Below are 15,884 nucleotides of genomic sequence, written 5' to 3' on the forward strand. Positions count from 1 at the left end.
GGAGAGTGGGGGGAAGGGAGAGAGGGGGAAGGGGAGAGAGGGGGAAGGGGAGAGAGAGGGAGAAGGGGGGAGAAGTGCAGATCCATTTGCAGACCCCCGAGGCACAGGCCGCTCGTCGCGACCACCAGGAGGCGAAGACCAACCGAGCAGCGGTTACAGACGGGGGTACCCAGCACCCGAAGCCGACGACCTCTTGGCGGCGACGGAAGAGGCTCCAGGTCGACCAAGCGGAGCGGGGCTCCGGCCGAAACCATCCGAATGTGTCTTCCCGACGCCAGAGGCGGGAATCCCTGGGGAGGAAGATGGCGGCAGTCGAGAGAAGCGTCCAGACCACGGGTCGAGAGAAACGTCCAGACCACGGGATGTGGCCGCAACAGAACAGAGGCATGTGTTGGCCAGCGAGGAAGGCCACTGGGTTTGGGGCAAAGGTAAAGGGGGGGGCCGCTGAGAAGGCCAGGACCCCACTATGTTCCAATAAGTTGTTTGCACTGTGGAACCCATGTGAGCGTTCTTTCGCGGCCAATGGTGTACTATCATATGGGGTCGGGGGTACGTTAAAACAAGCCAAAGTAGCGGGCAAACAACAACCGGTCGTATATGTATCTGACAAAGTACTTGTAGCAAGTGATGTGTTATCACATTACCGCCTGCTCACGGCGAACCGCCAGACGGGAGTGTTGCAGCTTATCCGTCGCAAAGACGTAATGCTCATCCCATCAGATTGCCCCCCCCACTGTGGGACAAACCCTGCAACGTGTTACAAAGAAAGGCAGGGAGGCTACACACAGTCGGTGGTGCGGGAACCTCCGTACTACGTCCCAGGATCCCCGGGGGACCACACGGCCTCCCGCTACCACTGAAAGTCTCAGGGCCGTATCGGCCCATCCTGGGCTCTCCAGGCCTTAGGGTCAGCGACAATAGTCCGCAGCGGGCAGCCCAGATCACCAAGCCGAGCTCCACACGTCTCGCGGTAGACTCCCTACAGACCCCGGCTGTCCCGGGTTGCTACGCAGTCACCGGACAGAGTCGCTCAGGACCGAGCCTTCCGCCTGCTATCAGCAGAGAATGCACCACGATCGTACGGCCCCCCTCCACGCCACATCAGAATAAGTGACGTGGACAATATTCAGGGCCCCCAGATGGGGCCGAGAGCACTGTGTGAGACAAAGAGGGGAATGGAGTGTGTGTGTGTGTGTGATGAAAATGGAGTGTTGGGTTGTGAAACCATGTACTGAGCAAACGCAGAAAGCGTTTGGACCAGACCAGACTGCAAACTATCGATAAGCAGGCCACCATTGTGAAAGGACCTGGCCACGTCTGTCCCATCACACCAGGCACTCGGCCGGGCAGCAACGTTCCGACCAACTCACCCAGGCCAGGAATTCAAATCAGGTGATCGACCCGGGGACACAGGGCGTCATATCGCCTCAACTTGCAAATAACTGGTACATAAGCCTTTGGAGGGGGCGGGGGGGGGAGTGATGTTATGTATGCACCTAAACCTCACCAATATGTCAGACTTGCCACTAGGGGGCACACCTGTGGGAGGCCTAAGGGTCACTTGTGCACCCTGGGACAAGCAGGTACATAAGGTGATCCACCATGCTGCTTCCCCACTCTGGGGTCTCAATAAAGAGACCAAGGTCACAATAGTTTCAGCTTACGATACGGTCCCGTGGATTTATTCTGAACATAACAGTGATAGGGAGGGCAGAGAAAAGTGCTGTACCTGCATGCCAACTTTCAATGACTGATGTACCATGACACCCAGGTCTCGTTGCACCTCCCCTTTTCCTAATCTGCCGCCATTCAGATAATATTCGCCTTCCTGTTTTTGCCACCAAAGTGGATAACCTCACATTTATCCACATTATACTGCATCTGCCATGCATTTGCCCACTCACCTAACCTGTCCAAGTCACCCTGCACACTTTTAGTGTCCTCCCCACAGCTCACACTGCCACCCAGTTGGAGATATTACACTCAATTCCCTCATCCAAATCATTAATGTATATTGTAAATAGCTGGGGTCCCAGCACTGAGCCCTGCGGCACCCCACTAGTCACTGCCTGCCACTCTGAAAACGACCTGTTTATCCCGATTCTTTGCTTCCTGTCTGCCAACCAGTTCTCTATCAATACATTACCCCCAATACCATGTGCTTTAATTTTGCACACTAATCTCTTGTGTGGAACCTTGTCAAAAGCCTTTTGAAAGTCCAAATACACCACATCCACTGGTTCTCCCTTGTCCACTCTACGAGTTACATCCTCAAAAAATTCGAGAAGATTTGTCTGGCATGATTTCCCTTTCATAAACCCATGCTGACTTGGATCGATCCTGTCACTGCTTTCCAAATGTGCTGCTTTTTCATGTTTAATAATTGATTCCATCATTTTCCCCACTACCGATGTCAGGCTAACCGGTCTATAATTACCCGCTTTCTCTCTCCCTCCTTTTTTAAACAGCGGCATAACATTAGTTACCCGTCCAGTCCATAGGAACTGATCCAGAGTCGATAGACTGTTGGAAAATGATCACCAATGCATCCACTATTTTGAGGGCCACTTCCTTAAGTACTCTGGGATGCAGGCTATCAGGCCCCGGGGATTTATCAGCCTTCAATCCCATCAATTTCCCGAACACAAGTTCCCACCTAATACGGATATCCTTCAGTTCCCCCTTCTCACTGGAGCCCCCCCCAGTCCCCCAGTACTTCCGGAAACTTATTTGTGTCTTCCTTCGTGAAGACAGAACCAAAGTATTTGTTTAACTGGTCCGCCATTTCTTTGTTCCCCATTATAAATTCACCTGAATCTGACTGCAAGGGATCTATGTTTGTCGTCACTAATCTTTTTGGAAGCTTTTGCAGTCAGTTTTTATGTTGCCTGCAAGCTTCCTCTCATACTCTATTTTCCCCCTCCTGGTTAAACCCTTTGTCCTCCTCTATTACAAAATTCTCCCAGTCCTCAGGTTTGCTGCTTTTTCTGGCCAATTTATATGTCTCTTTCTTGGATTTAACACTATCCTTCATTTCCCTTGTGAGCCACATTCCCCATTATATTTTTACTCCAGACAGGGATGTGTAATTGTTGGAGTTCATCCATGTGATCTTTAAATGTTGGCCATTGTCAATCCAACATCAACCCTTTAAGGATCACTGGCCAGTCTATTCACATATCTCACACCATCAAAGTTATCTTTCCTGAACTTCAAGGCCCACATCTCTGAATTAACTCTGTCACTCTCCATCTGAATAAAGTATTTGACCCATATTTACAATTAAAGCCCTTGCTAATTTAAATACTGAGCTAATTCTGAGTTGGCCCCAGTGAGATTTGAACCCACAACCCCTGATTTATTAGACCAGTGCTCTAACCCCTGAGCTATGGAGCCACCTGCCCTGGGCTGTGGGTCATTCCCCAGTTAGTGCTGTGTGTTTGAAGAATGAGGAGGGGTCAGTGAAACGCTCAGATTGTGTCTCATCCCCCAGACTCCTGCCTCCGTCTCTTCAATATTCACCTCTCAACATCGATATATCGGGTCTTTCACGTAGTAAAACATCCCAAAACAACTCAGTCACACTCTGCCTCAATCTCTCTGTCTCTCTCTCTTTCTCTCTGTCTCTCAGTCTCTCGATCTCTCTCTCTCTCTCTCTCACTGTCTCTCTCTTTCTGTGCAGAGCGGAGGAAGGGGAGAGAGGGAGAAGGGGAGAATTGTTGAGATGGGGAGGGGGAGAGTCTGATGGGAAAGGGGGGAGCGAGAGTGAGGGAAGGAGAGCAAGTCAGGAGGGAGGGGAATGGAGACAGGTGAAGGGAGGGAGAAGGAGAGGGAAGATAGAGCGAGGAGGGGAGAAAATGAAAAGGGAGAGAGGAAGGAGTGAGCGAGAGGGGGAAGGGAGAGAGAGCAGAATGGGGAGCGAGGGGGGAAGGAGAGGGAGAGAGGGGGGAAGCTGAGAGAGAGGGGGAAGAGGAGAAAGATCAGCAAGGAGAGAGCAGAAGGGGCGAGATAGGTGAAAGGATAGAGAGTGAGGGGAGAGATGGGAAGGAGTGAGAGATGGGGAAAGAGAGATAGCAGGAGAGAGGGTAAAAAGATGCAGAACAGATTGTGATGGGGAAGGAAGAGAGAGGTTTGGAAGGGTAGAGAGAAGCCTGTTTTTCAAGGGTCGGTATCAGAGCTGTTTAATATTTATACCGTTGTTAATTGACAGTGAACTTAAATACTGAACTAATTTTGAGTAGGCCCCAGTAAGATTTGAACTCACAACCCTGGTTTATTGGACCAGTGCTCTAACCCCTGAGCTATGGAGCCACCTGCTCTGAGAAAGACAGGGGAAGGAGCAGGAAAGAGAGGGGAAGGGAAAAGAGAGAGTGCAAGGAGGAAGAGAGAGGGGAATTGTCATTTATTCAACCAGCATTTTAACCCATGTCTCATCTGACCAAAGTTGTACACTATGAGAACATTGACCACAAGGGGGTGAACTTGTGGGAGACACTCCTAACCTGGATCTTCAGGTATAAAAGTGGAAGCTCCACCCACTTCCATCACTTGAGTGCTGTGGAATAAAGGACAGGTCACAGACTGACCTTCTCTCAAGCATGGGCCTCGTGTGCATTTATACTGTGCAGTAAGGACGTATCAGGGAAGGGGAGAGAGAGAGAGGAGAGAGAGAGGGAAAGGGGAGAGAGAGGGGAAGGAGTGAGAGAGAGGGAAGGGGAGACAGGTAGGAAGAGTGAGGGGAAGGGAGAGTCAGAGGGGGAGAGGAAAGAGGGGGTAAGTGGAGAGAGTGTCTGGAATGGTGGGGAGAGAGTGGAAGGAGTGAGAGAGGGAAGGGGAGAGAGGGGGAAGGAGTGGTTAGCGGACAGAGGGGTTAGGGAGAGAAGTAAGATAGACGAGGAAGGAGAGAGAGGAAGGAGTGGGGAGAGAATGAAAGTAGAGAGGGAAGGGGAGAGCAAGAGGAGTGAGAGGGTGAGGCAAGGGAAGGGGGGAAAGGGGAATGAGTGAGAGACGGGGAAAGCGAGATAGCGGGAAAGGAGAGAGGGGTAAAAAGATATAGAACAGGTCGTGATGAGGAAGGGAGAAAGAGATTTGGAAGGGGAAAGAGAATCGAGAAGAGGAGAGGGGGAAGGGAGCCTGTTGTTGCAGAGTCGGTCTTGGAGCTGTTTAATATTTATAATTAAAGCCCTTGTTAATTGAAATACTGAGCTAATTTTGAGTAGGCCCCAGTGAGATTTGAACCTACGACTCCTGGTTTACAAGACCAGTGCTCTTACCCCTGAGCTATGGAGCCACCTACTCTGTGAAAGACAGGGGAAGGAACAGGAAAGAGAGGGGAAGGGAAAAGAGAGAGTGCAAGGAGTGAGAGAGAGGGGGAAGGGGAGAGAGAGAGTGGGGAATGGGGGGAAGGGGAGAGAGAGTGGATGGAGTGAGAGATATCAATGGAAATTGACACGGGTGCATCCGTGAGTGTAATAGCGGAGTCGCTGTACATCGACAAATTGCGTGATTTCCAGCTTGAACGAGATGAGGAGTCCAAGTCATGTTTGACTTTAAATACTCATCTAGGCCGAAATCAATTTAATAGGCTACCGTTTGGAGTGTCTTCCGCCCCTGCCATATTCCAAGGGGTGATGAACCAGATTTTGCAAGGTATTGAAGGGTTAGTATGTTATTTAGATGACATACGAATTTCAGCATCAAATAGACAAATTCACAATAACATATTGAATGAAGTCCTCAAAAGGCTTGAGAAGCACAGAGTGCGCGTGTCTGCTCGTAAGTGTGAGTTATTTAAAAACTCAGTGGAGTACTTAGGGTACAGAGTAGACAAAGATGGTTTACATCCAACCATGGGAAAGCTGGATGCAATTAGGAATGCACCCACTCACAGGGTGTGGCAAAGGCTACATATTGATTTTGCTGAGTTAGAAGGACAACAATTGTTCATTGTGATTGATAGCCATTCGAAGTGGGTCGAGGTGTTTCCAATGTGGAAAATAACAACAAGTAAAACAGTGGACATTTTACGAAAATTATTTTCTTCATTTGGCCTCCCTGAAGAAATTGTTTCAGATACTGGACCACAATTTCGTTCAGAAGAATTTTCACAATTCACGAGCAAAAATGGTGTGAAACATACCAAGGTTCCACCATACCATCCTGCTTCGAATGGTGCAGCAGAGCGCACTGTACAAATTGTAAAACGTGCCCTCACAAAACAAATGTTAGATCCAAATCCAAGGAAACGACAATTGTCATTGGATCACAAATTGGTTAATTTTTTGATTCCATATTGAAATACTCCTCATACAACTACTGGTCGAACACCAGCAGAGTTGTTTCTCAAACGACAGCCACGAACCAGATTCTCGTTGTTAAAGCCAAATTTGGCACAGTCCGTAGAAGAGACACAATTAAGACAGAAAGAGAAGCATGATAGAGGTAGAGTAAAAGAGAGAAGTGTGAAATTGAACCAGAAGGTGAGAGTGAAGAACCATCACCATAAATGTTTAAAGTGGTTTCCAGGAAGAGTGATGAAGATGTGTGGTCCGCGCACATATTTGGTAAGGATGTTTGATAATGGACAGGTTAGGTTTGTTCATATTGATCATATTTTACGTACAGACATGGAAGGAGTTGAAGGTGGGAATGATTCAATTATTTCTGACTTATCAGATAGTTTTGATACACCAGTAGCAAATCCTAAATCCAATGTACTGGAAACAAATCCAGGAGAGAATCAGAATGAAAGTCTGAGTCCGAGTCAGGAAAACAAAGAGCCTGAAGTTAGAGTGAGTTCAAATGAAAATCAAGGAAATTCCGTGAGGAAAACATTCCTCAGGATGAGCCTCGAATGAGTGTGAAATCGACACCATGTTTGGAAGGTTCTGTTCAAGAGGGAAGGAATCCTCTTCGAAACAGAAAACAAGTGGTAAAGTTAAATTTGTAAATATGGAAAAAAGAATAAGTTTATATCCTGTGTTATGTATAAACATGAAAGTTATGTATGATGTTTGTTATAATAACTTCTTCATTAAGGAGGGAGAAGTGCAATGTCTGTAAGCTTGTAATGTTTATAGCTCCACTCTGTGGATGTGGACGTATTGTGTACTGCAACTGCATAGTTAATAATAAACAGAACCAGGCAGATTTCCGGAGGCTTCCGAGAGAGCTGCCTGCCATGTTGGAAGCTGTGTGTGCTTATGCTCTGTGAATATATCACAGTGAGATAGCGGAAAAGGGAGAGAGGGGTAAAAGGATGTAAAATAGCAAAGGCAGATGGAGCGACAGTGTAACCGAGTCGAGAACTTGCAGTTCCATGGTCGGTCTCGGAGCTGTTTAATATTTATAATTAAAGACCTTGTTAATTGACAGTGAACGTAAATATTGAACTACTTTAGAATAGGCCCCAGTGAGCTTTGAACTCATAACCCCTGGTTTACAAGACCAGTGCTTTAACCCCTGAGCTATGGAACCACCTGCCCTGGGCTGTGGGTCATTCCCCAGTTAGTGCTGTGCGTTTGAAGAATGAGGAGGTGTCAGTGAAACGCTCAGATTGTGTCTCATCCCCCAGACTTCTGCCTCAGTCTCTTCAATATTCGCCTCTCAACATCGATATATCGGGTCTTTCACGTAGCAAAACATCCCAAGGCAACTCAGTCACACTCTGTCCCAATCTCTCAGTCTCTCTGTCGCTCACTATATCTCTCTTACGCTCTCTCTCTGTCTCTCCATCACTTTCTCTCTGTCGCTCTCTGTCTCTCGAGCTGGAAGGAGTTAGAGAGAGGCAAGGGGAAAGTCAGAAGGGAAAGGAGAGAGAGAGAGAGAGGGAGGAGAGAGATTGAGGAGTGAGTGGAGAGAGAGGAGCAGAGAGTGGTGAAGGGGAGAAAGCGGGGGAAAGGGACAGGGAAGGGGAGAGAGAGAGAGAGAGAAGGAGAGAGAGAGGAGTGTGTCAGTAGTTGTCATGACATCGACAGTCCACGAGGTGAGCGTCTATTAGAGGAAGAGAGAGGGAAGGCGAGAGTGAGGGGAAGGAGTGAGAGAGAGGGAAGGGGAGAGTGAGGGGAAGGAGTGAGAGAGAGGGAAGGGGAGAGTGAGGGGAAAGTGTGAGAGAGAGGGAAGGCGAGAGTGAGGGGAAGGAGTGAGAGAGAGGGAAGGGGAGAGTGAGGGGAAGGAGTGAGAGAGAGGGAAGGGGAGAGTGAGGGGAAAGAGTGAGAGAGAGGGAAGGGGAGAGTGAGGGGAAGGAGTGAGAGAGAGGGGAGGGGAGAGTGAGGGGAAGGAGTGAGAGAGAGGGAAGGGGAGAGTGAGGGGAAGGAGTGAGAGAGAGAGAAGGGGAGAGTGAGGGGAAGGAGTGAGAGAGAGACGCGGAAGAGGAGAGACAGAGGGAACACCAACAATAATGTGTATTTATATAGCGCCTTTAACGTAGTGAAACGTCCCAAGGTGCTCCACAGGAGGATTATGGGATAAAAATTTGACACCGAGCCACAAAAGTAGAAATTAACGCAGGTGAAGAGGTCGGTTTTAAGGAGCGTCTTGAAGGAGGAAAGAGAGGTAGAGAGGCGGAGAGGTTTAGGGAGGGAGTTCCAGAGCTTGGGGCCCAGGCAACAGAAGGCCCGGCCACCGATGGTGGAGCGATTATAATCAGCGATGGTCAGGAGGGCAGAATTAGAGGAGTGCAGACATCTCGGGGGGTTGTGGGGCTGGAGGAGATTACAGAGATAGGGAGGGGGTGTAGGGGCTGGAGGAGGTTACAGAGATAGGGAGGGGTGTAGGGCTGGAGGAGGTTACAGAGATAGTGAGGGGTGTAGGGGCTGGAGGAGATTACAGAGATAGGGAAGGGTGTAGGGGCTGGAGGAGGTTACAGAGATCTCGGGGGGTTGTGGGGCTGGAGGAGGTTACAGGGATAGGGAGGGGCGAGGGGCTGGAGGAGGTTACAGAGATAGGGAGAGGTGTAGGGCTGGAGGGGGTGATAGAGATAGGGAGGGGTGTAGGGGCTGGAAGAGGTTACAGAGATAGGGAGGGGTGTAGGGGCTGGAGGAGGTTACAGAGATCTCGGGGGGTTGTGGGGCTGGAGGAGGTTACAGGGATAGGGAGGGGCGAGGGGCTGGAGGAGGTTACAGAGATAGGGAGAGGTGTAGGGGCTGGAGGAAGTTACACAGATACGGAGGCTTGTGGGGCCGGAGGAGATTACAGAGATAGGGAGGGGTGTAGGGGCTGGAGGAGGTTACAGAGATAGGGAGGGGTGTAGGGGCTGGAGGTTACAGAGATAGGGAGGGGTGTAGGGGCTGGAGGAGATTACAGAGATAGGGAGGGGTGTAGGGGCCATGGAGAGATTTGTAAACAAGGATGAGAATTTTGAAATCGAGGCGTTGCTTTACCGGGAGTCAATGTAGGTCAGTGAGCACAGGGGGTGATGGGTGAGTGGGACTCGGTGCGAGTTAGGACACGGGGGTAGTGAGCACAGGGGGTGATGGGTGAGTGGGACTCGGTGCGAGTTAGGACACGGGGCAATGAGCACAGGGCTGATGGGAGGGCGGGACTCGGTGCGCGTTAGGACACGGGAGTGAGCACAGGGGGTGATGGGTGAGCGAGACTGGGTGCAAGTTAGGACATGGGGTCAGCGAGAACAGGGGCTGATGGGTGAGTGGGACTGGGTGCGAGTTAGGACACGGGGGCAGTGAGCACAGAGGGTGATGGGTGAGTGGGACTGGGTGCGAGTTAGGACACGGGGGCAGTGAGCACAGAGGGTGATGGGTGAGCGGGGCTGGGTGCGAGTTAGGACACGGGTCAGTGAGCACAGGGGGTGATAGGTGAGCGGGACTCGGTGCGAGTTAGGACACGGAGGCAGTGAGCACAGGGGGTGACAGGTGAGCGGGACTCGGTGCGAGTTTGGACATGGGGCAGTGAGCACAGGGGGTGATGGGTGAGTGGGAGTCGATGCGAGTTCGGACATGGGGCAGCCGAGTTTTGGATCACCTCTAGTTTACGACGGGTAGAATGTGGGAAGGAGTGAGAGAGAGAATCAGAGAATCATAAACATTTACAGCGCGGGAGGAGGCCATTCGGCCCATCGTGTCCGCACCGGCCGACCAAGAGCTACCCAGCCTAATCCCACTTTCCAGCTCTCGGTCCGTAGCCCTGTAGGTTACGACACTTCAAGTGTACATCCAGGTACTTTTTAAATGTGGTGAGGGTTTCTGCCTCTACCACCCTTTCAGGCCGTGAGTTCCAGACCCCCACCACCCTCTGGGTGAAGGAATGGAGGTCTCCCCTCAGCCTCCTCTGTTCCCAGGAAAACAACCCCAGCCGATCCAATCTTTCCTCGTCGCTAAAATTCTCCAGTCCCGCCAACATCCTGGTAAATCTCCTCTGCACCCTCTCCAGTGCAATCACATCCTTCCTGTAATGTGGTGACCAGAACTGCACGCAGTACTCCAGCTGTGGCCTAACCAGTGTTGTGTACAGTTCGAGCGTAACCACAGGGCAGGGGTAAGGTATGCATTTAATAAATTTGGTGAATTTACAGAGTGCCCTCCGAGGGTCAAACAGATGTGGCCGTGGGATTCATTATTTGTGGAAAATCCCAACTGGATCATCTTGTGTCCATTGCCGCATCTTGAGCCTAAAACCAGTGAAGGCAGGAACTGGGAAATGTCAGGATATCGCAGGAAGGATGGGATTGCACTGGAGAGGGTGCAGAGGAGATTTACCAGGATGTTGGCGGGACTGGAGAATTTTAGCGACGAGGAAAGATTGGATCGGCTGGGGTTGTTTTCTTTGGAACAGAGGAGGCTGAGGGGAGACCTCCATTCCTTCACCCAGAGGGTGGTGGGGGTCTGGAACTCACGGCCTGAAAGGGTGGTAGAGGCAGAAACCCTCACCACATTTAAAAGGTACTTGGATGTGCACTTGAAGTGCCGTAAGCTACAGGGCTACGGACCGAGAGCTGGAAAGTGGGATCAGGCTGGGATCATATCATCATCATAGGCAGTCCCTCGGAATCGAGGAAGACTTGCTTCCACTCTTAACATGCGTCCTGAGGTGACTGAACAGTCCAATACGGGAACCACAGTCCCTGTCACAGGTGGGACAGACAGACGTTGAGGGAAGGGGAGGGTGGGACTGGTTTGCCGCACGCTCCTTCCGCTGCCTGCGCTTGGTTTCTGCACGCTCTCGGCGACGAGACTCGAGGTGCTCAGCGCCCTCCCGGATGCACTTCCTCCACTTCGGGCGGGACTGGTCTTTGACCAGGGACTCCCAGGTGTCGGTGGGGATGTTGCACTTTATCAGGGAGGCTTTGAGGGGTGTCCCTTGTAACGTTTCCTCTGCCCACCTTTGTCTCGCTTGCCGTGAAGGAGTTCCGAGTCGAGCGCTTGCCTGGGGAGTCTCGTGTCTGGGACATGCGGACTATGTGGCCCTGCCCAGCAGATAGCTCTTGGTCGGCTGGTGCGGACACGATGGGCCGAAATGGTCACCTTCCCTGCTGTAAGATTCTATGAGTCGATGATATATCGGTGTCTCTGAGACTGGATGTGGAAAAGGTGGGATACAGACTGGGGGTGGGAAGTGAAAGTGCTGTGGGCAGATTGTAAAGTGCGGAGTGAGTGGTTCCTGTTGATGGTATCGGCCTGTCGTCGATTGACGATCAATTCAGTAACAGAAGCCAAAATTGAGTAGGCCCCAGTGAGATTTGAACCCACGACCCCTGGTTTACAAGACCAGTGCTCTAACCCCTGAGCTATGGAGCCACCTGTAACACCAGCTCCTGTTTGCATCTTACTATTGTTAACAAGGAGGTGGGGCCCGAATAATCATTCTCGGTGATTCATCCCTGAACATTGACAGAATCTTACAGCACACAAGGAGGGCCATTCGGCCCATCGTGTCGGTGTCGGCTCTGTGAGAGAGATTAGTGCTTGGAAGTTGTAAAAGGAGGGAGAGAGGGGAATGAGTGGGAGAGGGAATGGGAGAGAGAGGGGGAAGGAGTCAGCCAGAGGGGAATGGGAGAGAGCGGAACAGGGGAGAGCGAGAGGGGGAGGGGAGAGAGATGGGAAGTCGAGAGAGGGAGGAGGCAGGGGAGAGAGAAAGGAAGGGAAGAGAGAGGGAGGGAGCAGAGGAGAATCTGAAAAGAAAGGCAAAAGAGTGAGAGAGAGGGGAGAGAGAGGGAAAGGGGAGAGAGAGGGGAAAGAGTGAGAGAAGGAGAAAGTGAGATTTCAGGAAAAAAAAATGCAGAGCGGATCGTGACCTGGAAAGCAGAGAGAGTGTCTGCAAGACAGAGGCCTGTTGTTTGAGGGTCAGTCTCAGAGTTGTTAATATTTAAAATTAAAGCCCTTGTTAATTGACACTGTATTTAAATACTGAGCTAATTTTGAGTCGGCCCCAGTGAGATTTGAACCCACGATCCCTGGATTACTAGACCAGTGCTCTAACCCCTGAGCTATGGAACCACCTGCCTTGGGCTGTGGGTCATTCCCCAGTTAGTGCTGTGTGTTTGAAGAATGAGGAGGGGTCAGTGAAACGCTCAGATTGTGTCTCATCCCCCAGACTCCTGCCTCCGTCTCTTCAATATTCACTTCTCAACATCGATATATCGGGTCTTTCACGTAGTAAAACATCCCAAGGCAACTCAGTCACACTCTGGCTCAATCTCTCTGTCTCTCTGTCTCTCTCTTTCTGTCATGTATGTATGCTTGGGGTTACTAGCCACCAGGTGGGGCCACTGTCGGAGGTCATTGGGCTGTACACACGCGTGTTCGGCCCAGGTATAAAAGGCCAGCCATCTTGTAATGTAATCACTTTGGGCCCGAATAAAGTAGAGCCAGGTGTGTACCTGTTCGGAGTTGACAGTAATCTGTCTATTGAGTTATTGCACACACAACACTTTCTCACTCTCTCTGTCTCTCTCACACACTCTCACTTTCTCTCTGTGTGTCTCTCGAGGGGGAAAGGGAGAGAGGGGAAGGGGAGAGAGAGGGGGAAGGAGTGAGAGAGAGGAGAAGGAGTGGGGAGAGAATGAAAGTAGAGAGGGAAGGGAAGAGAGGGGAAGGGGAGAGAGGGGAAGGGGAGAGAAGGGGAAGGAGTGGGGAGAGAATGAAAGTAGAGAGGGAAGGGGAGAGAGGAGAGAGAGGGGAAAGAGGGAGAGTGAGAGGGGAAGGGGAGAGCGAGGAAAGGGAAAGAGAGAGAGGGAGAGAGGGGTAAAAAGATGTAGAACGGGTCGTGATGGGGAAGGGAGAGAGAGAGAGACGAGAACCTGTTGTTCCAGGGTCGGTCTCGGAGCTTTTTAATATTTATAATTAAAACCCTTGTTAATTGACGGCAAATTTAAATACAGAAATAATTTTGAACAGGCCCCAGTGAGATTTGAACTCACGACCCCTGATTTATTAGACCAGTGCTCTAACCCCTGAGCTATGGAGCAAACTGCTTTGGGAAAGATCGGGGAAGGGGCAGGAAAGAGAGGGGAAGGTAAAAGAGAGAGTGGAATTAGTGAGAGAGAGAGGGAAGGAGTGAGAGAGGGAGGGGAAGGGGAGAGAGAGTGGGGGAAGGAGTGAGAGAGAGGGGGAAGGGGAGAAAGTGGGGGAAGGAGTGAGAGAGTGGGAGAAGGAGTGAGAGAGCGGCGAAGGAGTGAGAGAGAGGGGGAAGGAGTGAGAGAGAGGGGGAGGGGAGAGAGAGGGGGAAGGAGTGAGAGAGGGGGTGAGCGGCGAGAGAGGGGGGAAGGAGTGAGAGAGGGGGAAGGGGAGAGAGTGGGGGAAGGAGTGAGAGAGAGGGGGAAGGAGTGAGAGAGAGGGGGAGGGGAGAGAGAGGGGGAAGGAGTGAGAGAGAGGGTGAGGGGCGAGAGAGGGGGGAAGGAGTGAGAGAGGGGGAAGGGGAGAGAGTGGGGGAAGGAGTGAGAGAGAGGGGGAAGGAGTGAGAGAGAGGGGGAGGGGAGAGAGATAGGGGAAGGAGTGAGAGAGAGGGGGAAGGAGTGAGAGAGAGGGGGAGGGGAGAGAGATAGGGGAAGCAGTGAGAGAGTGCGGAAGGAATGAGAGAGAGGGGAAAGGGAGAGAGAGGGGGGAAGGAGTGAGAGAGAGCGGAAGGGGAGAGAGTGGTGGAAGGAGCAAGAGAGAGGGGAAGGGGAGAGAGTGGGGGAAGGAGTGAGAGAGAGGGGGAAGGAGCGAGAGAGAGGGGGAGGGGAGAGAGATAGGGGAAGGAGTGAGAGAGGGGGGAAGTTGAGAGCGAGGGGGAAGGAGTGAGAGAGAGGAGAAGGGGAGAGAGTGGTGGAACGAGTGAGAGAGAGGGGGAGGGGAGAGAGAGGGGGAAGGAGTGAGAGAGAGGGTGAGGGGAGAGAGAGGGGGGAAGGAGTGAGAGAGAGGGGGAAGGAGCGAGAGAGAGGGGGAAGGAGTGAGAGAGAGGGGGAGGGGAGAGAGAGGGGGAAGGAGTGAGAGAGAGGGTGAGGGGAGAGAGAGGGGGGAAGGAGTGAGAGAGAGGGGAAGGGGAGAGAGTGGGGGAAGGAGTGAGAGAGAGGGGGAAGGAGTGAGAGAGAGGAGAAGGGGAGAGAGTGGGGGAAGGAGTGAGAGAGAGGGGGAGGGGAGAGAGAGGGGGAAGGAGTGAGAGAGAGGGTGAGGGGAGAGAGAGGGGAAGGAGTGAGAGAGAGGGGAAGGGGAGAGAGTGGGGGAAGGAGTGAGAGAGAGGGGGAAGGAGCGAGAGAGAGGGGGAAGGAGTGAGAGAGAGGGGGAGGGGAGAGAGAGGGGGAAGGACTGAGAGAGAGGGTGAGGGGAGAGAGAGGGGGGAAGGAGTGAGAGAGAGGGGAAGGGGAGAGAGTGGGGGAAGGAGTGAGAGAGAGGGGGAAGGAGTGAGAGAGAGGAGAAGGGGAGAGAGTGGGGGAAGGAGTGAGAGAGAGGGGAACGGAGAGAAAGGGGAAAGGAGTGAGAGACAGTGGAAGGGGAGAGAGGGGAAGGGGAGAGAGTGGGAGAAGTGGAGAATCTGAAAAGAAAGGGAAGAGAAAGCGAGAGAGCGGACGGAGGGGAAGGGAGAGGGAAAGGGAGAGTGAAACGGCAATGGGGTAAGCGGAGAGAAGGGGGAGAGATTGGGTAGTGGAAAGAGGGGGAGGGGAGAGAGAGGGAAGTTAGAGGAGGAAGGAGAGAGAGGGGAACGTGTGAAGAGGGAATGAATGTAGAGAGGGAAGGGGAGAGGGGGGAAGGGGAGAGAAAGAGAGGGAAAGGGGAGAGAGAGAGGGGGAGGGGAAAGAGAGGGAGAGAGATGGGAAGGGGAGAGAGAGAGAGAGGGGAAAGGGAGAGAGCGGAAGGGGAGAGAGAGTGAAGAGATCGCAAAGTCTCTGGTTAAAGAATGGACTCAGTCGAGAATATTGCGTGGACTTTGTAGGGTTTGTCTCTGAGGGTATTTTCCCTGTGATGGGATCTCCCTGTGCAGGTACGTGAAAACGCTGGTTTGTTAAAACTCTGGAGACCACATGGCGGCTGTCTGTGACAAAATCCAGGATGTAAAGGTTCACCCGCCAGTCCCAGCAAAAGGAAGGGGGGGGCCACTGACAAAGGGGCTCAGGAACCTGAGGCACCCGTTCACGTGAAGCCAGTGACCAGATTAGAAAGCCACTCGAACGCGAAAGCACTTCCCATCTCCAGTCTCAGACGGGAAGCTGAACAATGAACCCACAGCCTGGCCAGGTGAAGAGGAGCCATTTTTTTCCCAACACACCGAGCGAGATATGTCCCAGACTCAGGGCCATTCGTCCAATCACAGAACACACGTGGGTCTGATGATGGCCCATCACTGACTAAGCAGCGGAGCGCTTCGAAACAAAAGTTTGGTGGGACAGATAGGGGTAGCTCGACTCCGATAAAGATCGTCACTTTTCCACCGTTCTCGTGCTCCCTCTCGCTCTC

General features: G+C 51.9%; 6 non-coding genes across 6 annotated transcripts; all 6 read right to left on the reverse strand.

Moving 5' to 3' along the window:
• Positions 1–3,323: 3,323 nt before the first annotated feature.
• Positions 3,324–3,396, reverse strand: trnai-aau (transfer RNA isoleucine (anticodon AAU)). The gene has a single exon. It is a non-coding gene; the product is annotated as a tRNA-Ile (tRNA).
• An 843-nt stretch (positions 3,397–4,239) lies between these two features.
• trnai-aau (transfer RNA isoleucine (anticodon AAU)) lies at positions 4,240–4,311 on the reverse strand. The gene has a single exon. It is a non-coding gene; the product is annotated as a tRNA-Ile (tRNA).
• A 906-nt stretch (positions 4,312–5,217) lies between these two features.
• trnat-ugu (transfer RNA threonine (anticodon UGU)) lies at positions 5,218–5,290 on the reverse strand. The gene has a single exon. It is a non-coding gene; the product is annotated as a tRNA-Thr (tRNA).
• A 6,387-nt stretch (positions 5,291–11,677) lies between these two features.
• trnat-ugu (transfer RNA threonine (anticodon UGU)) lies at positions 11,678–11,750 on the reverse strand. Its single transcript has one exon. It is a non-coding gene; the product is annotated as a tRNA-Thr (tRNA).
• A 626-nt stretch (positions 11,751–12,376) lies between these two features.
• On the reverse strand, positions 12,377–12,449 carry trnat-agu (transfer RNA threonine (anticodon AGU)). Its single transcript has one exon. It is a non-coding gene; the product is annotated as a tRNA-Thr (tRNA).
• An 898-nt stretch (positions 12,450–13,347) lies between these two features.
• trnai-aau (transfer RNA isoleucine (anticodon AAU)) lies at positions 13,348–13,420 on the reverse strand. Its single transcript has one exon. It is a non-coding gene; the product is annotated as a tRNA-Ile (tRNA).
• Positions 13,421–15,884: the final 2,464 nt, after the last annotated feature.

The sequence above is a fragment of the Pristiophorus japonicus genome, unplaced genomic scaffold (genome assembly GCF_044704955.1).
Source record: "Pristiophorus japonicus isolate sPriJap1 unplaced genomic scaffold, sPriJap1.hap1 HAP1_SCAFFOLD_494, whole genome shotgun sequence".
NCBI lineage: Eukaryota > Metazoa > Chordata > Chondrichthyes > Pristiophoridae > Pristiophorus > Pristiophorus japonicus.